This window comes from Schistocerca serialis, chromosome 6 (assembly GCF_023864345.2).
Source record: "Schistocerca serialis cubense isolate TAMUIC-IGC-003099 chromosome 6, iqSchSeri2.2, whole genome shotgun sequence".
Lineage (NCBI taxonomy): Eukaryota > Metazoa > Arthropoda > Insecta > Orthoptera > Acrididae > Schistocerca > Schistocerca serialis.
The window spans coordinates 654,173,954-654,198,935 of record NC_064643.1 but is presented as its reverse complement, the minus strand read 5'-3'; the positions used below and the strand labels follow the sequence as shown (position 1 = coordinate 654,198,935).

Here is a 24,982-nt window from a genome sequence, read left to right as displayed (position 1 = left end):
ATAATTTTCCAGGTAAGATTATTACCTTGTTTCTAATACAGTTATCGACTGTATGTTTTGCTGAAAAAAAGTACACGCACTCACACACACACACACACACACACACACACACACACACACACACACAGAGAGAGAGAGAGAGAGAGAGAGAGAGAGAGAGAGAGAGAGAGAGAAAGCGAGAGAGAGAAGCACAAAGCTTATATCAACACACATACAGACAAACAAAAACAAAATCGAAAGCAAAATTTAGGATGTTGGCAACACTTGCAAAACCAACTACAGTGCAGACACAGGAAGTTTCAGTTACAGCGGTAGGTTTCGAAAAAAGAGTGACCACAAGAAAAACTGAAGGCTTTCGACTAGTTTAAAACCTAAAAAAACTGCTACATTTACAAATAATGAATTAGACTCTGATCTGTAAGTACTTTTCCATTTTATTATAAGAACTCAAAAAATGTTTCAAATGGCTCCAAACACTATGAGACTTAACATCTGTGGTCATCAGTCCCCTAGAACTTAGAACTACTTAAACCTAACTAACCTAAGGACATCACACACATCCATGCCCGAGGCAGGATTCGAACCTGCGACCGTAGCGGTCACACGGTTCCAGACTGAAGCCCCTAGAACCGCACGGCCACACCGGCCGGCTATTATAATAACTGCCTTGTAAATAAAACCTAACAGTCCTGGGTGTAATAAATAAAGAAAAAAACTAATGTACATCTTGCAAAAGGCGTTTTTCTTGTAACTAGGTACTGCAGTTTTTCTGATCCTACCAAAACTTCCTTACCATGCGCCGTTTGCTTCTTATTCACTAAATTATGGTAGCAAGAATAACACAAACTGCCACTTTTCATAAGATATGGAAGAAGAGGATGAATACTATAAGGATTTGGATGCCATAACTGCATATTATGTCGTACAATTATTTATTTATTATTATTACTCAATGATAGTTACTGTTGCATTCAGACTGTTTTTCAGGCTGATGGCTAAATAAATATCTTCATCCAGAATTTCGTTCCCCAGTTCTGTCAGTTGATAGAGCTTCGCAAGTGTTTTTGTGTCATCAGTCTCCCGGCTGGTTTGGTGCGGTAGGCCACGAATTCCTCTCCTTTGCCAACATCTTCATCTCGGCGGGGTAGCGCTTGCAACCTACGTCCTCAATTACTTGCAGGTGTATTCCAGTCTGCGTCTTCCTCTACAGCTTTTACCCCATCAGTTCTCTCTAGTACTATGGAAATTATTCTCTGATGTGTTAACAGATGTCCAACCGACCTGTCCTTTCTTCATGTCAGTGTTTTCCATAAACTCCTTTCCTCGTTGATTCTACGGGAAACCTCCTCATTCCTTACCTCATCAGTCCCATCGATTTTCACCATTCTTCTGTAGCACCTCATCTCAAATGCTTCGATTGTCTCCTTTTCCGGTTTTCCCACAATCCATGTTTCATTATCACACAATGCTGTGCACAAAACGTACATTCTCAGAAATTTGCTAGCCGCTGTGGCCGAGCGGTTCCAGGCGCTTCAATCCGGAACCGGGCGACTGCTACGCTCACAGGTTGGAATCCTGCCTCGGGCATGGATGTGTGTGATGTCTTTGGGTTAGTTAGGTTTAAGTAGTTGTAAGTTCTAGGGGACTGATGATCTCATATGTTAAGTCCCATAGTGCTCGGAGCCATTTGAACCATTTTCTCAGAAATTTCTTCCTAAAATTAAGGCATGTGTTTGATAGTAGTAGACTTGTCTTGGCCAGTGCTAGTCTGCTGTTTATGCCCTCCTTGCACCGTCCGTCATCGGTTATTTTGCTGCCTAGGTAGCAGAATTCCTTAATTTCATCCACTTTGGGATCACCAATTCCGATGTTAAGTTTCTCGCTGTTCTCATTTCTGCTTCTTCTGCATTATTCGATTTACTCTCAGTCCACACTTTGTATTCATTAGGATGTTTATTCCACTCAGCAGATCCTGTAGTACTTCTTCACTTTCACTGAGGACACCAATACATCCTCGAATCTTATCATTAATATCCTTTCACCTTATATTTTAATTGCACCCTTGAACTTTTCTTTTATTGCCGTCATTGCTTCTTCGATGTGTAGACAGAACAGCAGGAGTAAAAGAGTACGTCCCTGTCTACACTCTAACACTTAGTTCTCGAAGTCTTCCGCACTTATTGTTCCCTCTTAGCTCTTGTACATCTTGTATATTACCCGTCTTTCCCTATAGCTTACCCCTATTTTTCTAAGGATTTCGAACGTCTTGCAACATTTGACACTGTCGAACTCTTTTTCCAGGTAGACAAAGCCTATGAACGTATCTTCATTTTTCTTTAGTCTTGCTTCCATTATCAACCTCAACGTAAGAACTGCCTCTCTGGTGCCTTCACCTTTCTTGAAGCCCAACTGATCGTCATGAAAAGGTATCTTAATGATTACTGTATCTGCTGTAGTTTAACATCAATAATATTGTCTGTTCTGTTCATTATTCAAACAAGAATACTAATAGCGAATTTTAAAAAAGAAAAGAAACAGTGTGGTTCAATTCCTTATATTAGTTTTCCTGAAGTTACCTGTAAGGTTTTGTTTCTGGTTTCTCGATCTCACCAATGGAAATGAAAGTAATGTTTATATCGTACTAACGATATACACAATGTGAAACAGAGTTAACTTTATGGAGGGTTGCTCATCTGTAGGGAAACAGCTCCACCAGCCAGCCAGAAACCTGAGCAGAGAAAACACTTCCGTTCACTATATAACTTATAATTCCAAGTTCCCGTGGTATCCCGGCACTCAGTTCCTTTGAAAACATGTAAAATCTTAAGGACCATCGCTGAGCTCTTTCACAGAACCTTTCGTGCTGAGATTCCGGCATGATTACTTATCACCTGTCACCCTGAAGTCAAGTCAGGCATTCTCTTTAACGCAGTAATAAAGACGCAGTTTATGGAAGGTTAACTTTGTACAATTCGTCTCTTTTTTTTCTTGATGCCTTCTGCAGCATTTTTATCTACCCTCTAGGAAACTGAATATCACGCCAAACATTCCCACGGGCGGTTCGATTGCTATAGTCAGAATTCCACTTCCTTACCAACAACCTTTAGGCAAGTAGCACGTTCTCTAAGTACCCGTGTTCGGAATGAACACACAATTTTTTTTTGAAAAACGAATAATTTGTTTGACATAATAGTCTCCATCCAGAGATGTACAATGTTTGCAAGGTCCACGCCATTTTTTTAATCTCTGTAAAGAATAGACTCTGTGAAGTTCTCCAGAGTGCACCACCATCCGGACGATGACGTCAGCATTGAAGACAGTGCTTTGTAACTAGCCATATCTTCAGTTTTCGCAACAAGAAGAAATGCCAGGGAGACAGGTAGAGTCCGTCCCGGCGTATAAAATGTCCCAACAATTTGCAGGAATTCGGCCGGATAACGTCTTCAGTGACTGGACGACTGCCGATAATTAGTTACGGTCGTGAGCCCTTTCTCACCTTTCATTGATAATCTGTTTCTGGAAGTTTTCGAGGAACGCGTTCTGAAGTCGGCGGCATTGAAAACTGTGTGCTTACTTACGTATGTAGACGATACTTTTCTTGTTTGGCCTTACGAAAATGAGTTCTTGAACGGCTTCTTAGAAAATCTGTACTGGGGCCACTCGAATATTCGCTTCACTGGAAAATGGAAAAGGATGGCCACCTTCTCTTCCTTTATGTGCTGGTCAGTTGGAAGGTTGATGGTGCGTCACGACATGCCGTTTGTAGGCAGCCAACTCACACTTTGTACCTTGGGCCCCATGGCCCACATCTTAGACCCCGAAAATTTCTCAGCTGATTTGGCCCACTTCGAAGCCACCTTTCGTCAGAATGCTTACAGCGAACAATCGATCACACGCACACTGCTCTGCAGACAACTCTAAACCGGCAAACGAATATAATAAAGGTGTGGCGCATAAACCTACGGCTTTTTTGCCTTACGCGCATGTGCTACACTGACGAGGTAAAGAATGAGGAGGTTTTGCGCAGAATCAACGAGGAAAGGAGTTAATGGAAAACGCTGACAAGAAGAAGGGACAGGTTCGCAGGACATTGTTAAGACACCAGGGAGTGAGCTCCCTGGTAGAAGAGCGCACAATCTTGGTTTGCGTATGGCGGGTGTCTCCCGTATAGCCCGTGCAATTGTGGCATTCCGTACACTGATGAGTCAGCACTGTCCAAGAGGCCCCTCCGTTATTTACGACAGTTGCTCTTACTAATCACATCCGCGTAACTGTTATGCTGATATACTTAACAATTTATCGATTTATGCTGTACCTTATGGCGCTGTTTTTCGCGTCAACAGAATGTGTGTGTAAAGCGTAAGTGAAATAAAGAAGAACGAATTTTTTTTTTAATCCTGACGATGTCTGAATGACAATCGAATTTACAAATGCAATTGGAAAACTACTGCCGTTTTCTGCACTAGTTTCAAAGCAGTTCATGCTGCTCTTTTCAGAAATCTGGAGCATCCGATGTAATTCGACGAGGTAGTCTAATAGAACACCGTGAAGAAAAATCAACAGCCTATAATCTCTGTGTAATATTTTCATGTTTTTTTCTCTAAAACAACTGGTACGTCTAGCTCTCTCCTTGTACCACTTACTTCTTGGTGTCTTTTCTATCGGCACAGAAAGTAGAAGGTGATGTTATTGTAGAACTTAGATTAAATGTATATGATTCATAGCTGTATTACTTTTGTTTAATGTTAATAATATTTCCTGTTCTAATATTATTTAAATATTCTACACCCTTATAACCATAGAGCCTTATGAAGTTGGCCGTTACAAATAAGGCGATGCTATTGATCGGCCCCCATAGTGCTTCCTTAAATGCATACTGCATGATCAATAAAAGAACCAGTGTTTTATCAAAATTATTTTCACAAATTCTGATCCCTCTAAAAGAAGTATTGCTGTAGAAGGCAAATGCTGGCGTTGAAATAAACTTTTGTTTCCACGCTCACGCTTCGCTCTGTTGGTAACGGACCAACAATGACTGATTACGCCGATTTTACCGCCACTTCCGTCATTAAGATAATTCCGCTTTCTCTTCATGTTAAGCACATAAAACAATATTTAATTATTCACCAAAGAGAAGGAGGAATTATAGCAGGCTCAGAATCGGAATGTACATTCTTTTGCATTCTACTGATAGTTTGTTGTTAGGTAAGAAGTGTATTACACTGAAGCGCCGAAGAACCTGGTATAGCCATGCGTATTCAAATACAAAGATATGTAAACAGGCAGAATACGACGCTGCTGTCGGCAAAGTCTATATAAGACAACAAGTGTCTGGCGCAGTTGTTAGATTAGTTGCTGCTGCTACAATGGCAGGTTCTTAAGATTTAAGTGAGTTTGAACGTGGTGTTACAGTCGGCGCATGAGCGATGGGATACAGCATCTCCGAGGTAGCTATGAAGTGGGGATTTTCCCGTACGACCGTAGTGTACCGCGAATATCAGTAATCCGGTAAAACACCAAATCTCCGACATCGCAGAGTCCGGAAAAATATACTGCAAGAACGGAACCAATGACGACGAAGAGAATCGTTCAACGTGGCGGAAGTGCAGTCCTTCCGCAAATTGCTGCAGATTTCAATGTCTGGCCGTCAACAAGTGTCAGCGTGCGAACCATTCATCGAAACATCATCGATATGGGCTCTCGGAGCCGAAGGCCCACTCGTGTACCCTTGATGAACGTGCGACAGAAAAGCTCTACGTCTCGCCTGGGCCCGTCAACACTGACATTGGACTGTTGACGATTGGAAACATGTTGCCTGTTCGGCCGAGTCTACTTTCAAACGGTATCGAGCGGATCGACGTGTACGAGTATGGAGACAACCTTACGAATCCGTGAATATGGCATGGCAGCAGTTACTGTTCAAGCTGGTGGAGGCTCTGTAATGGTGTGGGGTGTGTGCAGTTAGAGTGATGTGGGACCCCTGATACGTGTAGATACGTCTTTGACAGGTGACGCATACTTATGTATCCTGTCTGATCACCTGCATTCATTCATATGGTACTGCAGTTCCTGTGTTATTCTCAGTACTACGCAAAGTTCCTTTGGACATACATACATGAGCAAACGAACGTTCATATCATAAGAAGTGGTACAGCATGCCTAAGACAATAATGTATCTGTTACCGTGTGGCGTGGCCTATTGGATGGCACACGTGTACAAGCAATGGACGAGACTCGCCACATGTGGTCTATACGGTAGTTTCCTGCTGTTGTAGCCGGACATTACTTGTCTTACACAATGGCACCATCCCTAGTCTGCAAGTATTTTACGGAGTGCAGTGAGTACAATGCATCATTTGTTTTAAAAGAACGGGAGCATCCGTAACTACTTTGCGACATCACACAAGGAGAAAACTTAAAACTTAACAATTAACTCGCAGTTTTCAATAAAAAGAGAAAATAACCGATCTCTCGTCTATATCTACATAACATGTCTTTACCTGGTTGTAGCTTTTGAAAACGGACAAATTAACATGAAAATCTCAGTTTTCACCCTTTAGCACTTACTCGTAACACCCAAATAGTGCTATGATCCTCAAATACAACATGATTTCTATTTAGAGTTTCAATAAATTAGAATCAGTACAAGAACACTGGTGACATTTAGTAGCATTCAGCCACTTATCATTTCCGAGAAAATGAGCGAACGGTGGACGGGCTGTTTTCTTTTCTTCGCGTATTTGATGTAATATTTTGGCGCTATTTATCTTTAAACTGAGAGAGTCAACATTTTTCAATCTTTGTTCGATTTCTACATTTATTACAGGAAGTAATAGGACTAAAAAACAGGAAACCAGTTATTTCAGAAACCGGTTATTTGGAGCGGTTCAACACTCATTTTAAACTAGCATTGAAAAAAAAAAAAAGAGATATAGCCGAAAACCGATTGTTTCAGCGATAACCGCCAACCCTAGGATGTCCACTCTACCTTGTCCTTCTCAGACTTCTTCAGCATTTTTTGTTTTGTTTTTGAGTCATCAGTCTGACTGTTTAATGCGGCCCGCCATGAATTCCTCTCCGGCGTCAATCTCTTCATCTCAGAGTAGCACTTGCAGCGTAAGTCCTCAATTATTTGCTGGATGTATTCCAAGCTCTGTCTTCCTCTACAGTTTTTGCCCTATACAGCCCCCTCTAGTGCCATGGAAGTCACTCCCTCATGTCTTAACATGTGTCCTATCATCTTTTCACTTCTCCTTGTCAGTGTTTTTCACATATTCCTTTCCTCTCCAATTCTGCGCAGAACGTCCTCATTTCTTACCTTATCAGTCCTCTGTAGCACCACATCTAAAATGCTTCGATTCTCTTCTGTTCCGGATTTCCCACAGTCCATGTTTCTCTATCATACATTGCTGTGCTCCAAACGAACATTCTCAGAAATTTCTCCCTCAAATTAAGGCCAATGTTTGATACTAGTAGACTTCTCTAGGCCAGGAATGCCCTTTTTGCCAGTGCTAGTCTGCTTTTGATGTTCTCCTTGCTCCGTCTGTCATTGGTTATTTTACTGCCTAGGTAGCAGAATTCCTTAACTTCAGCTACTTCGTGGCCATCAAACCTGATGCTACGTTTCTCGCTGTTCTCATTTCTGCCACTTCTCATTACTTTCGTCTTTCTTCGATTTACTCTCAATCCATATTCTGTGCTCATTAGACTGTCCATTCCATTCAGCAGATCATGTAATTCTTCACTTTCACTCAGGATAGCAATGTCATCAGCGAACCTTATCATTGGTACCCTTTCACCTTGAATTTTAATTCCACTCTTGAACTTTTCTTTTATTTCCATCATTGCTTCTTTGTACAGATTGAACAGTAAAGGCGAAAGTCTACCTTTTTCATCCGAACATTTCGTCCTTGGTCGTCTATTCTTATTATTCCCTTTTGGTTCTTGTACAGACTGTATATTACCTATCTCTCCCTGTAGCTTACCTATATTTTTTTCAGAATTTCGAACACCTTGCACCATTTTACACTGTCGAACGCTTTTTCTATGTCGACAAATCCTATGAACGTCTCTTGATTTTGCTTTAGTCTTGCTTCCATTATCAACTGCAACATCAGAACTGCCTCTGAGGTGCCTTTAGCTTTCCTAAAGCCAAACTGATCGTCATCTAACACATCCTCAATTTTCTTTTCTATTCTTCCGTATATTATTCTTGTCAGGAACTTGGAGGCATGAGGTGTTACGCTGATTGTGCGACAATTATGGCACTTGTCAACTCTTCGGCCTACCGGATTATAATTTCTATTTAACTTCGTCTGCCATTACTTATTCTGTTGAGATGTTCACTTCATATTCTTCTATCGCCTTCGATTTTGCTTCTTTCGCTTAATAGTGCTTTTGCTTGAACTGTCTAGTGTGGTACAGTCTTTCACAGTTAAAGGAATCTCATTTCCGTTGCCTGAATCTTAAAATTGTCGTTTATAAATGTCTCAAGACTCTCTTCTCTAGAGTAATATGGGCGCGACCATTACTATATGAAACTTCATTTGTGTTATTTTTGAGTTTTATTTCAAAGCTCCTGTTTATTGTTCATCGTTTATTTCCAGACTATGATACTCTTTTGCCCATGTTTTTACCGTACTTGCGTCGGATATCCCATCCCAGATAATTATGAGCGTCGACCCTTTTTACTTCTGTATTGTTCACAGTTTTTGTTCTTTCGGAGGTCCGGTCCCATAAAAGTCATTGTTTTTGTTTTCTTTGTGATTATAGCAATACTGTGGTATTCGGCTATTTTGCTTAGAAGGTAAATTCCTTTTTGTAGCCCATTCTATATCTCTGTTAAAATTGTGGCGCCATATGCATATATAACACAATCCACAGTAGTCTCTTTGCCTTTATGGAACTAGGATTCTTATTCAAGCAGTAAATCTTGTATATAGAGAGTGTCTCTTCCAAACTTCAAATGGCTCTGAGCAGTATGGCACTTAACATCTTAGCTCATCAGTCCCCTAGAACGTAGAGCTACTTAAACCTAACTAACCTAAGGACAGCACACACATCCATGCCCGAGCCAGGATTCGAACCCACGACTGTAGCGGTGGCGCGGTTCCAGATTGAAGCGCCTCGAACCGCTCGGCCACACGGGCCGGCTCTTTCAAACTTCGCACATTTCAAAGACTCAGGAAAAAATACTGCACTACACATGATAACGAAATTGAAATATATGCTAGAGCTTCTCAAATAACTTATTTAATAATAATCTGCACACCTCTACACTTGAACCATTTGCAGCACGAAGAATATCGAGTCTGTATTCAATTTCTCGCCATGTTCTTCGTAACATGTCCTCTGTCACTATTGCAATCGCATCAATGATACGATGTCTTAACATAGGAATGTCATCCACTTTGGTAGGATACACACAGTCCTCGACGAATCCCATAAGAAGAAACCCAACGAGGTAATTTTGGGGAAACGTGGTGGCCACACTGTGAGACCTCCGTGTCCAGTCCAGTGATTGGGACATTTCATATCCAGGAACTTGTGAACAGCTGTTAACCAATGCGGCGGAGCCGCATCTTCTTGAGAGATGATGTTCGGTTGCAGGTCTTGTATATGAGGATTTACGAAATTCTCCAACATGTTAAGATACACTGACCCATTGACTGTGTTTTCTGAAATAAGAAAAAGAACGGTCCAACAATCCTGTCGTTATTCAGCTCACATCAGGCCTTCAGTTTAGGGCTATCAGAAACATGGTCGATGATAGTGTGCGGATGTTGCGAGCCGCAAATCCGAACATTAACCGTTCCTGTACATGAAAGGTTGCGTCATCTGAGAATATAGATCTTTCCCGGAAGCTGGCATTCATTGAGTGCAATGTAGCATATCTGTAGCATGTTTCTGACGGCACTGTTTGTCGTTTGGCATCAGATGTTGCTGAATTTGTACTTAAAAAGCATACAACCGGGACGCTGGTGTACTACACCAGGGGAAACAAAAATTACTTTGCCCTCACCCCCCCCCCCCCCCCCTACTCCGTATTCTTCTTTCCTTCCTTAGCAACTGGTAAAAAACGGCCCACAGAATTTCTTCACTTCTTTCTAATTACTGCAACTGTCAGTTATCAGTTACAATAGTAACAATAATTACCATTATTCGAGCAGATGAGAGTTAAGTTTTTTCAAAATTATCATACATTCATATTACTCAAAGGCACTGTAAGTTAACTACTACAATTAGTTTACAAATAACCACGGCTAAATGTGCACTTGTTGAAACTGAACGAATATGTGTATTTCACTACATCCGTATTTCTTAAAAAATAAGTTCACAAATTAGTTACCTAGTTAAAGCTATACTGTTTCCATGTACATCGCTTTTAATTCATTTTTCATTATCTGAATGATCACCACGAACAAATGACGATGGAACAGTAGACGACATTTAAAGGCCAATAATTTAAAAACCTTTACATCGAAACTGTTCATACAAATAGGAAATAAACGAGAATAAAAATGCACACGGTTCAAAATTCAGAAATTTGGTTGATATTTGGTGCGATGTGTTTGAATTTGCGAAGAAAGCAGATCCAGTCTTGGTTGTATTTTTTAACAGCAATTCGCAGATCCCATTTCAGGTGCCGTCGAGCCTGATTTTTCGTCTTGCCACTTCGGAAAATGTTGACTCACACAAGTAAGTTGGTGGCACGGTAATAACACATTCTCCGCCCTCCTTGCTAAGCTGGGATATCGATTTCATGTTTGCACCCAAAAATTTTCAAGACATTTAGATTTAAATTCGTTTGGAAATGCTCTATCACTTGAGAGTTTCCGGCCGGAGTGGTCAAGCGGTTCTAGGCGGTACAGTCTGGAACTGCGCGACCGCTACGGTCGCAGGTTTGAATCCTGCCTCGGGAATGGATGTGTGTGATGTCCTTAGGTTAGTTAGGTTTAAGTAGTTCTAAGTTCTAGGGGACTGATGACCTCAGAAGTTAAGTTCCATAGTGCTCAGGGCCATTTGAACCATTTGAACTTGAGAGTTCTATCAACTCGTCCTGTTCTCCTGTTGGCAAATGGTCTGCTATAATCTTATCGAACGGACAGTGGACCTAATCACACTCAGTTTGGATGTCTGGAAATTCATCCTCGAACTCATTTTCCTTCACGAAACCATGCAAACAAGAAAACACCTCGCAGTTACCCTTCTCCATACTGGTTCTTCAAAGTCCATGTTTTCTTTTAAATGCAAGTACCTTCTCACTTAGGAATATTACATTACTGTTTCGGCCTTGAAGTGATACGATAAGCTCATTCAGCTTCTCAAAAACGTTGTCCAAGTACCACAGAAGCTATATTTCATCCATAAACAGAGCCGCGTGTGTAGGACTTCGGTTTCATAGGAAAAGACGAAGTTCATGCTTCAGCTGCACAATGCGACGAAGAAACTTACCTTGACGCTAACCATGTGCAAATAGAAGCGAATTGTGGGTAGAACAAATCTCCTCACAAAGAATGGAAAATTGCCTACTGTTTTAAGCTTGAGCTTTCACAAAATTTACAACACTGACTGCATCGTTCAGCACTTTATTCGCTTCCAGTTACACTAGAACCTAGTATAGAAGCCAATGCCACCCTGTGTATCATGCAATATGTGAAGGAAGAACAGCACACACTCTTCCCCATTTAGTTCCAGTAAACTCTGCCACCTCATCGGTACATACACCAACACAGTTTATCCATGACAGGATGTTATCAGCAAGAAATGGGTTTACAAGAAAGAAAAGATCTTCGCTTCGCCCTTAGTCCTCCCTTCCAGAGATTTGCAAACGCGACAATCCTCGTGTGTTTCATTCTCATAACAGTAACATTAAAAACGTGAAGCTGAAAAGATTTCCGACATAAATACTTCCAACAAGCTCCAGGCCGAAATTTGGGTTGTCATGAAGAAGTGGTAGCAATTGGTTTCTCATCACCTGAGTGTGGTGTCGACTTCAGACTGTCGCCAAACCATTCTCCAGGCATGATTTCACACGTTTTGATGGCTACGGGAAGAATTAATTTCTCACCAAAGTAGGATAAATCTACGGTTGCTCTTATTGCTGCCTTAGGAAGTGATATCTGTTCTTTGAAGAAAATTACATTTCCTTTTAGCTGTTGCGTATGACGCGTAGAAAATTCGATTGGTTTACTTACATGGTCTGGATGTTTTGTCTCCAGGTGTCCCCTTAGTTCTATAGGCTATCGTTGGCCAAAACCTCCAAACAATGAACATATTACTGTCGTTCCTCGTTACTCAAAAGCATGCTTATAAACCCGAATTCAGACAATCGACTCGATATTTACGCCCTTCAGTTTGGCGTTCAGAACTAACGTTGCTGAACCGAGGGTGACGTGAAAGAAGATTCTATTTTGATTACATTTTGAATGTGTTTCCTTATTAGAACTGTATACTTTCGAAGGAGAAGAGACGCTAGGTGAAACGCTTCCGTGTAACCTCTTGCTTCAACTTCGAATCGGCCACTTATCCGTTGGGAATGGCAGTATTTGTATCACTTTCTTTCAAAGCTGGTTAACTAATACCGTTGAACAAGCACTAGAATTCAACTTCTAGGTAACTCACTACCCGTGAACTCACTCTGGAAACCTGGCAGAAATCAAGTGAATCACAGGGGCTGTGATTTACAATCTATTCTTATAGTCAGTTTTGCAAAGATGAGGCGGTCACATTGCGTTGCCAAACAGTTTATTGTTATTAGTGGTTGTTAAACGTTTGGTAAATAGCTAGTCCTCCGAGTGATCGGTAACGGGGGCTGTGCGATGAAATATTACTCAAGACTTTTGTCAGTGTTCTCGCTGACAGGATCTGCTGGTCAGTTCTTATGAAATACGACAGCAAGTGCACGATGGAGGAGTCTCGTTGGTTCGTGGAAATGAGAATCTGACGCTAGTAATATTTGTTCACTGGAAGTCTTTTCTTACGTAAGACGAAATATGAATGTGTGTGTGTGTGAATTCCTGAGGGACCAAACTGCTGAGTTCATCAGTCCCTAGGCTTACACGCTACTTAAACTAACTTACATTAACTTATGCTAAGAACAACACGCACACCCATGCCCGAGGGAGGACTCGAACCTCGGGCGGGAGGGGCCACGCAATCAGTGACATGACCTCTCTAACCGCGGGGCCACTCCGCGAGGCGAGATATAAATGTTTAGTTGTATTTGTTCATCACAAATATTTTTCTTACAAAATGCGAAATATATCTGTTTCATAAATATACACAGATCTGTAACAAAATAAATAAATAAAGTAGGTTACATAAAAATTTATACAGCAGGTGAAGAATGACTACTGATCACAAAGTAAGTATGACGCGTTTTGGAATTATTTCTATCTTCAGAAATCCAAGTGCACAGGTAGCACAAGGACAAGAGCGTTACCAGTTGGGTACGTAACATGAGATGACAGACTACTTTACAAAATGTTTCAATAAAATTCGGTCCCCCCTCTATTACTCTCTGAAACCTCAGACCCCCACTTTGAGTACGACGATGCATTGTTGCTCGTGGTACTTCAGTTGGGTAGATGCCTGCCGAAAATACTTACGTGGGCTTCTGGGGAACGCTTGTCAGGTGTTCTCCACTGTCTCTTCCAAAACATTAAGATGTGCACCTTCAAAATTTTCAGCACACTTTCAGTTGCCAGAAACTTACATTAACTAGACTCCGTGCGAACAGATCTCGGAAGACCATAACGGTACTGACCGACCGCTGTGTCATCCTCAACCTATAGACGTCACTGGCTGCGGATATGGAGGGGCGTGAGGTCACCACACAGCTCTCCCGGTCGTTGTCAGTTTTCGTGACCGGGAGAGCTACTTCTCAATAAAGTAGCCCCCAATTTCCCTCACAATGGCTGAGTGCACCCCGCTTGCCAAAGGGGCTCGGTAGACAGGTGGTCACCGATCCTAGTGCTAGCCAAGACCAGCAGCGCTCAACTTGACGATTGCATGGGAACGGGTGTCACCATTGTGGCGAGGTATTGGTAGAAACTTACAGTACCATTTATTAATTTTTTCCACATCAAGCAAATCACACCCATACAACATACGATAATTTCTTTGCTTCTTTAAACGACACTAACTCTTTCACTCGCAGCTGTGGAGTCGCGATTTCGACTTCATGCTTTTATGCTGCATCCTGGCGGAAACGATTGGCTCTCTGACCTGGAAATATAAACTGTTTCAGATGCTTTAGTATATGGTGCAATTTCGTTATCGTATCTACTACACAGGGTGGTCCATTGATAGTGACCGGGCCAAATATCTCACGAAATAAGTATCAAACGAAAAAACTACAAAGAACGAAACTCGTCTAACTTGTAGGGGGAAACCAGATGGCGCTATGGTTGGCCCGCTAGATGGCACTGAAACACGTCAAACGGATATCAACTGCGTTTTTTTTAATAGGAACCCCCATTTTTTTATTACATATTCGTGTAGTACGTAAAGAAATATGAGTGTTTTAGTTGGACCAATTTTTTCGCTTTATGATAGATGGCGCCGTAATAGTCACAAACGTATAAGTACGTGGTATCACGTAACATTCCGTCAGTGCGGACGGTATTTGCTTCGTGATACATTACTCGTGTTAAAATGGACCGTTTACCAATAGCGGAAAAGGTCGATATCGTGTTGATGTATGGCTATTGTGATCAAAATGCCCAACGGGCTTGTGCTATGTATGCTGCTCGGTATCCTGGACGACATCATCCAAGCGTCCGGACAGTTCGCCGGATAGGTACGTTATTTAAGGAAACAGGAATTGTTCAGCCGCATGTGAAACGTCAACCACGACATGCAACAAATGATGATGCCCAAGTAGGTGTTTTAACTGCTGTCGCGGCTAATCCCCACGTCAGACAAATTGCGCGAGAATCGGCAATCTCAAAAACGTCGGTGTTGAGAATGCTACATCAACATCGATTGCTTCCGTACCATATTTCTATGCACCAGGAGCAGGAATTGCATGGCGACGACTTTGAACGTCGTGTACAGCTCTGCCACTGGGCACAAGAGAAATTACTGCACGATGACAGATTTTTCGCACTCGTTCTATTTAGCGAAGAAGCGTCATTCACCAACAGCGGTAACGTAAACCGGCATAATCTACACTATTGGGCAACGGAAAATCCACAATGGCTGCGACGAGTGGATCATCAGCGATCTTGGCGGGTTAATGTATGGTGCGGCATTGTGGGAGGAAGGATAATTGGCCCCCATCTTATAGATGGCAATCTAAATGGTACAATGTATGCTGATTTCCTACGTAATGTTGCACCGATGTTACTGCAAGATGTTTCACTGCATGACAGAATGGCGATGTACTACCAACATGATGGATGTCCGGCACATAGCTCGCGTGCGATTGAAGCGGTATTGAATAGCATATTTCATGACAGGTAGATTGGTCGTCGAAGCACCATACCATGGCCCGCAAGTTCATCGGATCTGACGTCACCGGATTTCATTCTGTGGGGAAAGTTGAAGGATATTTGCTATCGTGATCGACTGACAACGCCTGACAACATGCGTCAGCGCATTGTCAATGCATGTGCGAACATTACGGAAGGCCAACTACTCGCTGTTGAGAGGAATGTCGTTACACGTATCGCCAAATGCAATGAGGTTGACGGACATCATTTTGAGCACTTATTGCATTAATGTTGTATTTACAGGTAATCACGCTGTAACAGCATGCGTTCTCAGAAATGATAAGTTCACAAAGGTACATGTATCACATTGGAACAACCGAAATAAAATGTTCAAACGTACCTACATTCTGTATTTTTATTTAAAAAACGTACCTGTTACTAACTGTTCGTCTAAAATTGTGAGCCATATGTTTGTGACTATTACAGCGGCATCTATCACAAAGCGAAAAAAAGTGGTTCAACAAAATTCCTATTTAAAAAAACGCAGTTGATATCCGTTTGACCTATGGCAGCGCCATCTAGCAGGCCAACCATAGCGCCATCTGGTTTCCCCCTTGACGCTAGACTAGTTGCGTTCTTTGTAGTTTTTTCGTTTGACGCTTATTTCGTGAGATATTTGGCCCGGTCACGATCAATGGACCACACTGTATTTTTTTCCTGGCCATTGAAACGTAGGATTTTTGGAAGGGATGCCCTGTATATAATTAAAAGTCTGGTCGAAACACTGCATCTTTGTTGGGGTCTGAAGGTGCTGCCAGCTCTCTAGTTATGGAGGAGGAGATTAGTGTTTAACGTACCTTCATTAGAGACGGAGCACAAGCTCGGAGTGGGGAAGGACGGGGAAGGGAATCGGCAGTGCCCTTTCAAAGTAAGCAACCTGGCATTTGCCTTAAGGGATCTAAGGAACTCAACGGGAAACCTAAATCAGGATGGTCAGACGCAGGTCTGAACCGTCGTCCTCCCGAATGCGTGTCCAATGTGCTGATCGCTATGTTACCTCGCTCGGTAGCTCTCCAGTTATATGTTTATATGTCATTTGATAGTTGAGTTTTCGTTTAGGCTTCTTCTAAGTGTTTAAATGGTGTGGCGTATACTCTTTTCCTCATGATGTTCCACAGTTGTTTTCTTTTAACTTTATTGAAGGCTTCTCTCAGGTCAAAGAATGCTAAGTCGATCCCTCGATTACATAAAGTACGATATTAAATGGTCTGTTGCATCTTAATAGGAAAAAGAATCTACGTAGTCATAATAATGGGGCATTAAACTTGAACTATGTTCCATATAGTGTTGCTTTTCATCTAAAAACCTCAACTCCTCTTGGTACAGCAGTGAAGTGACTTCATAAATTCACTGTGGCAGCATTAATGAACATATTGTCACAAAACTTAGTGGGACAACACCGTGGTTCAGGTCGGAAAAAATCTATTTTCGGTTTTCATCATATTTCGATAGATCAAGGTTTTATTTAAGTACTCTGAAAAGTATTTTGCTGAAAAAAATTTGTTTTGAGCATTTAAACAGCATTGTCCTACCACGTGTGTTTGTGTGCCACGCCCACTTTTCTGTCACCCACTTTTCTGCATATATTTTAGATCTTTGTATCCCCTACATTGCACGTTACGGATTTTTTTTTTTTTTTTTTTGCTTCCGAGTGTATTCTTTTGTTTCTGCTGTTTGTAAAAAACACGCTTTCAAACACGCGGTCAGTTTTGTTCAAGTGAATTGTGAAATAGAAAACTTGCAGGTACACTATGGGCAGCAATTAGAAGAAATAAAGAAAATCTGGAGGCAATGAAGAGAGATGTTTGGGCCATATTCTCCCATAAGTCCTCTACTCATGATAAGCCATGCCATGGATTGTGTCCATCAGGAGAAAATTCGTGGTGCAATACAATAGGGCTCAGGCAACTGGAGAATCATATTCTCAGAATTCTCTTCCAGCTACTGTTATTACAGCAATTAAACCTATTTTCAGAGACTTGGCTCATCCTGATCTTCTAATGAAATGTCTGCATGGGCAGACACAGAACCCAAATGAATGTTTCAAAAGCGTAATTTGGAGCCGCCTTCCTAAAACTGTAATTGTAGGCATGCTACAATGAAACTAGGAGTCCATGATGCTGTTATTACATTCAATTGTGGTAATACTGGAATGTGTTGGGTACTCAAAAAGCTGATGAAACTATGATCACTGGGCTGCAACATTGCGATAAAATAAGGATAGCCAATGCAGACAGGTCTGTATCTAATATGGCCAAGAATGCAAGACAAACATCCAGGAAGGGAAAAAGAAGCTGGAAGACCTGCTAGAGGCCAAAGAAGGGCCATCATAATGCAGCAGGACAGTTTTAATTAACTGTAAGTAACAAATTTCAAACGAGTTTTCTTTAAAGTCAATTTCCCGCAAACTAAAATTTTCAGTACATATGCCCCATTATATCAGAAACTATCATAGATAAGTGAATGGAATTTTCAGAGACTCTGTATAACATAAAAAGCCACCTCTGTTACTACATTCATTAACATTCCCCCATTAGGAAGTTTACAAAAAAAAAAAAAAATTCTGCAGAAAAAACTTAATATTTTTTGCTAATAAATTTAAAAAAGTATTTCTTAAAAACTATAAAATGGATAAAGTAGATTTTTGTACAGTACTCTATTAGCATCATGTAACATACAGTAAAAATATTAGGGTCCTGCATCAAATAGTTTTTTTTCAGAAATGGGTCAAATACTTGCCTAAATTAACATAGTTTAGATAGGCAGGGTGTGGTCCCCTTAGCATTCAAACAGAAAAACTCAAAAAATGTTGTGTTTTTGTAGTTACACTTCACATTTCTGCCACGAGACAACTACAGTGAGCAATCAGGCAAGATGGCGACAGCAGATGAGAAAGGGCTCACATCAGTCTGCCGTAACAATGCAACGACACTTCAGAACGAAGTTCAGCAATAATCCAACAACTGCCAACTCCATTCGCCGTTCATATGCGCAGTTTAAAGCTTCTGAATGCCTCTGGAAGGGGAAATCAAGGGCCGGCCTGCAGTGAGTGAAGAAACGGTTGACTGCGTGTGGCGAGTTTCGCACGTAGCCCACAGAAGCCGACGAACATAACAAGCAGAGAGTTGAACATACCACAAGCAACCGTTTGGAAGATCTTAAAGAAACGACTGAAACTGAAGCCTTACCGCTAATAATTGGCACACGCCCTCATTCCCGATGACACGTTCAGATGCTTTGAATTTTAGACACAGTTGCAACAGGTTACAGAAGAGGATGGGTTTTGTGAGAAAAAATCATCTTCAGCAATGAAGCAACATTTTCTTGTGAATGGGACAGTGAGGAAGCACATTGTGCGAATCTGGGGGACAACCGATCCCCACTCTAACATGCAGCACATTCGAGATTCACCAAAAGTTAATGTGTTCTGTGAAGTCTCATAATTTAAAGTTTACGGCCCATTTTTTCCTGAAAAAGACCGTTAAAGGTCACTTGAATTTGAACGTGCTGGAAAACTGGCTCATGCTACAACTAGAATCGACAGTGTGGATTTTATCTATCAGCAGGATGGTGGTCTGGTGGTCCACCCAACTTATATCAAGATGTTGGCCAGTTCTTAAACAGGAAATTGAGAAACTGATGGATCGGTCGTGGTGAGAATGATGATGAGCAGTTCATACCATGGCCTCCACGCTCGCCCGATCCGGCCTCCGTCATTTTTTTTTTGTGTGTGGTTAGGCGAAAGATTCAGTGTTTACACTTCATCTACCAACAAACCCACCAGAATTGCGAGCTCGCACCAACAGTACTTTTGAACGGATTGACAGTGACATGCTGCACCGAGCGTGAGAAGAACCTGATTATCGAGGTGAAATTTTTGCAGACTCAGTAGAGGAACACGTATGGAACACTTGTAATATCCCAAATAAAACTTCTTTTATTTTTCTGGGTGTGTACAAAGCCTTATGATGCTGTGTTATACATAACTACATCAAGTCTGTGAAATCGCTTCAGTCATTTATTATAACCTTTTAAGCTCGTGTATCTACATCCATTCCTATGGTAATAATGTGCTGCGCTCACACAATGCATCCTATTAACCAATTGATAATATAGTATAAATTATTCGTAAAGTTCCGGAGGATTTAATTTTTACCCTTTCTTGACATAACAGTATGTAAATAATACCAAATCCTGGCAAAACTAAAAAGTAAACTTCTGGGTGATCAAATAAGTATTGATATAAAATACGATCACCTCCTGCTGCAGGGTCGACGAGAGATATGTTTAAATTCTGGCCTCCTGGTAGTATAGTAGTAACACTTGACGAAACTCCTTTCTATGTCCAACACGATATTACATCACGAATCTCACTTAACGTTCCTCTTAAGCAATAGTGAAGAGTATAAAAGTTGTGTTGTCTCAGTAGTATTCCACACACCGATGGACGTCACTTACACTACTGGTCACTAAAATTGCTACACCACGAAGATGACGTGCTACAGACGCGAAATTTAACCGACACGAAGAAGATGCTGTTATATGCAGATGATTAGCTTTCACTCTTGATGAACTGTTGTATCGTGTTGAAGCTGCATGGGCAGCTGTACCTGTACATGCCAGCCGAGCTCTATTTGACTGAATGCCCAGGCGTATCAAGGCCGTTATTACGGCCAGAGGTGGTTGTTCTGGGTACTCATTTCTCAGGATCTATGCACCCTAATTGCGTGAAAATGTAATCACATGTCAGTTCTAGTATAATATATTTGTCCAATGAATACCCGTTTATCATCTGCATTTCTTCTTGGTGTAGCAATTTTAATGGCCAATAGTGTACAACAGTCTCGGAAATGTGGGTATGTTTTAAAATATGACGCAGTCTACAACTTTAGAGAATTTCATGAACAGAGTTACGTACTAAAAGAATCAAATAATAACCTACCTTAGGGGCCGGCAGCACATGTCGTTGTCACAGCAGTAGTACCCTTCAGGACAGTAGGAGATACTGTCACACCAGACCACTAAAAAAGAGAAAATAAGAAGATCTTTACACCTTTATGGACTGTGCGTGGACCCTGTAGACATGCCATTCATAGGCAGTTCTCTTACAAATCAACCATTGGTCGCCCCAGACTTGTCGACTCATGGCTCCAGACTGTCACAACATAGTGAATTTTCTTCCAGTCCAAACACAGCACTGGCTTTTCTGCTAAGTTCACGGACCATCTAATCGAGGACACTGGGACGCTATATACGCATTCGTTCTCCTACAGATTTGTAACCGTTAATAGGTTGCTGTTGTGTTTTATTGAGACGTATTTCCATGTGCTCGAGTGATCTGATAGTTCAGATTGTTACACGGAACTTCGATGGAAGTAAAATATTTCAGTCGAAATGTATCGGAAAATTGGTTGCTTTGAAGCAGAACATTACAACTAAATCTACATATTATAACACAATGCACTCGCTTCACTCTACCGCAGACGCTTAATGCCAGAGTGCGAAGTGCTGTACAGTGGTGTAAGTAAGAGGTTTGTGAAATACTGTTTCGATACTGGCAACATGTTTTGTTTATTCTATGAAAGAACGCAGTGTATAATCTCTAGTTGGTGCCAAATATTTTTATGGTACTGCTCACAGTTGTGGTCAAAATGAATGGAACGAATGAGTGTGTCATTAAAGAACTACGTAGCGCTAGGTAACTGTTAATATCGCTGTTGTGCGTTATTTTCTTTGGATTTTAAAGATGGCACTTTTAAATTAGGCATATTTGCAGGGTCACATTTACCTTATTGCTAGTGTTAAATTTTAAATCGAAAATCATAAGCTTCATTTCATAATAATTCTTCGGTTGCTTGGAATTATTCATATGGCGTATATGTAGCTGTAGAATATCAGTACGGGAATATTTTTAAAATAACATTGAACGTATGTGTGCGTGAGGTTAACATATTCGTATTACTACATCTACATCCATACTCCGCAAGACACCTATCGGTTCTCCCATCTATTCCAGTCTCGTATTGTTCGTGGAAAGAAAAATTGTCGGTTATGCCTTTGTGTGGGCTCTAATCTCTCTGATTTTATCCTCGTGGTCTCTTCGCGAGATATACATAGGAGGGAGCAATATACTACTTGACTCCTCGGTGAAGGTATGTTCTCGAAACTTCAACAAAAGCTCGTACCGAGCTACTGAGCGTCTCTCTTGCAGAGTCTACCACTGGAGTTTATCTGTCATCCCCGTAACGCTTTCGCGATTTCTCAAGGATCCTATAACGAAGCGCGCTGCTCTCCATTGAATCTTCTCTATCTCTTCTATCAACCCTATCTGGTACGGATCCCACACCGGTGAGCAGTATTCAAGCAGTGGGCGAACAAGTGTACTGTAACCTACTTCCTTTGTTTTCGGACTGCATTTCCTTAGAATTCTTCCAATGAATCCCAGTCTGGCATCTGCTTTACCGGCGATTAATTTTATATGATCATTCCATTTTAAATCACTCCTAATACCTACTCCCAGATAATTTATGGAAATAACTGCTTCCAGTAGCTGACCTGCTATATTGTAGCTAAATGATAAAGGATCTTTCTTTCTATGTATTCGCAGCACATTAAACTTGTCTACATTGAGATTCAATTGCCATTCCTTGCACCATGCGTCAATTCGTTGCAGATCCTCCTGCATTTCAGAACAATTTTCCATTGTTACAACCTCTCGATATACTACAGAATCATCCGCAAAAAGCTTCAGTGAACTTCCGGTGTTATCCACAAGGTCATATATATATATATATATATATATATATATATATTGTGAATAACAATGGTCCTACGACACTCCCCTGTGGCACACCTGAAATCACTCTTACTTCTCTCCATTGAGAATGACATGCTGCGTTCTGTTATCTGGGAACTCTTCAATCCAATCACACAATTGGTCTGATAATTCACATGCTCTTACTTTGTTCATTAAACGACTGTGGGGAACTGTATCAAACGCCTTGCGGAAGTCAAGAAACACGGCAACTACCTGGCAACCCGTGTCTATGGCCCTCTGAGTCTCGTGGACGAAGAGCGCGAGCTGAATTTCCCACCATCGTCTTTTTCGAAACCAATGCTGATTCCTACAGAGTAGATTTCTAGTCTCCAGAAAAGTCATTATACTCGAACATAACACATGTTCCAAAATTCTACAACTGATCGACGTTAGAGATATAGGTCTACAGTTCTGCACATCTGTTCGACATCCCTTCTTGAAAACGAGGATGACCTCTGCCCTTTTCCAATCTTTTGGAACGCTACGGTCTTCTAGAGGCCTACGGTACACCGCTGCAAGAACGGGGGGCAAGTTCTTTCGCGTACTCTGTGTAAAATCGAACTGGTATCCCATCAGGTCCAGCGGCCTTTCCTCTTCTGAGCGATTTTAATTGTTCTTCTATCCCTCTGTCATCTATTACGATATCTACCATTTCGTCATCTGTGCGACAATCTAGAGAAGGGACTAAAGTGCAGTCTTCCTCTGTGAAACAGCTTTGGAAAAAGACATTTAGTATTTCGAAAGCTAGTATTACTTACTATTTTTCGCGTAATTTTATGTTCTCGAACAAGGTTTAAAAACTCGTTGTGAAGATGTGTTCATCCAATCCCCCCCCCCCCCCTCCTCTCATCTCACTCGCCTCCTTCAACGTCCAACGGATAGGACGACTCTGGTTTCCACTCCGCTGCAGAGTATTTCGCGCTTGGGCATTACTGCGGAGCGAATGACAAGTAACCGATGCACGTCAAAGTTTATAAGCTGTACTTTCGAAGGTCATAACTGCGTACTGTCAGAATAATGGTCCAAATTTCCCGCGGGATCAACTGTTGGGGCTGATATATTGCAAAGGGGCTTTTTTAGCCTTAGTATATGAGGTCAAGTTGGTGTTGTTCCCCTGTCAATCAGTCGAAATACACTAACTCGCTCAGCGTACGAGCTCACGTAATACTGTAAGCAAACCAGCCCCAAACACATGTACTTCAGCTCACAGATTTTTATGCAGCGTCTGCTTCAGTTCTTAACCGGACATTACGAAGGACATTTATGACAGTTTCCCGCGCACGCCGTATAATGGTTGTTTTGCAAATCTGCTCAGTTCAGGTATAAATTAATTATTATGTAAGAAATCAGAATCTGCAAAACATGTCGAATGAGTGAATAGGAGCATGTATGACTACTATTTTACAAATAAGCCGAAAATTGTAAGGACGAATGCGGAGCTAATATTACATTTGCGTGTTAGTATTATTGCGTCAATTCGTGACAGTACTGTTGATGTGAAACAGAATTACAAGTGGAACAAAATTTTGCTTTTAAAGAGAAAACATTACACATCTTTTGAAACTGAGAACCAGCTCCAGTTTGGCAGTCCGTTTCACATGTCTCCACCTAAGCTGCGTTTAAACTTGTTGCAGGATTCCGAGAGAGTGTGGCGACGAGGACACGTAATGCCTGGTATCTAACTACTCTCTATTGAAAATAATGTCTCCAGATCCGTTTTATGTATTCTCCACATGAGATAGAGTGACTGTGCGGGTCAACGCGACTGGGGTTGGAGTGTGTGCATTAGTGTCATTTTGCATGTTTCATGCTCACTGTGTGTAACCATTTTATCGATTCTATCCCCATTCGTTTCTGTTACTGTGTGTAAAGGCGCTGATAGCCTCGCCGTTGAGACCCCATAAATTCGAAATACACACTATATACCTTCCAGGTAACGAAACGACACACATACTGTCACTGCGGATGTCGGAAGTTGGGTGCCATGGGATTGGAGTTCCAGAGTAGCGTGATTTGAAATACACGTTACTGACGTATTTACAGAGTGTACTTATCTATGCGATGTGGCAAGTGCGAAAATATTTCAGTTCACTGAGTGATATGGCACTGTTCAAAGCTTATTTACTTCAAAGCACAGTCGTCTTAATGTTCGATTGCATTTTCTGTCCACGCACGTTGTTTCACTAGAGACATGCATGCCTTCCACAAGTGAAAACTATGTGAACGTTTAGTGTTGAATTACAAATTACACAAATTTTAAGTCCTAGAAAGAAGAATCATTTGAAACAGTCACTGTGCTAAGAAAGATAGAGGTATAGATATTAGGAAGTAATGAATAACTAAATCACAACATAGAAAACATAGTTCAAATGCTACAGAAGAGTCTGAACAAAGGAGAAACTCCCCATTCAAAGATGTGTGTGCATCCACAAAAGATAATGTTATGCATCTGGTGGAACAGAGATCGTGTGGTGCTCTGCATATTTTTCATGGTAAACATTTTTTTTCTAATTTCGCACACATCCTTGCTTAAATGAAAATATCACAATAATTATGACCGTTAGCGAGATAATGGGCACTTGATCATAAAGCTGACATATAAAGCTATATGAAACTTAAAAATAATTTTTTTTGTAAATAGTTTCTGTAAAATCGCGTGAGAAACACT

At 41.2% G+C, this 24,982-nt stretch overlaps 1 long non-coding RNA gene across 1 annotated transcript in view; it reads right to left on the bottom strand.

Moving 5' to 3' along the window:
* The window catches only part of LOC126484605 (uncharacterized), a 170,766-nt gene that overhangs the window by 132,821 nt on the left and 12,963 nt on the right, over positions 1-24,982 (bottom strand). Inside the window, exon 2 of the long non-coding RNA XR_007587887.1 lies at positions 20,440-20,518. This is a non-coding gene — a long non-coding RNA (uncharacterized LOC126484605). The remainder of the gene's footprint in view (positions 1-20,439; positions 20,519-24,982) is intronic.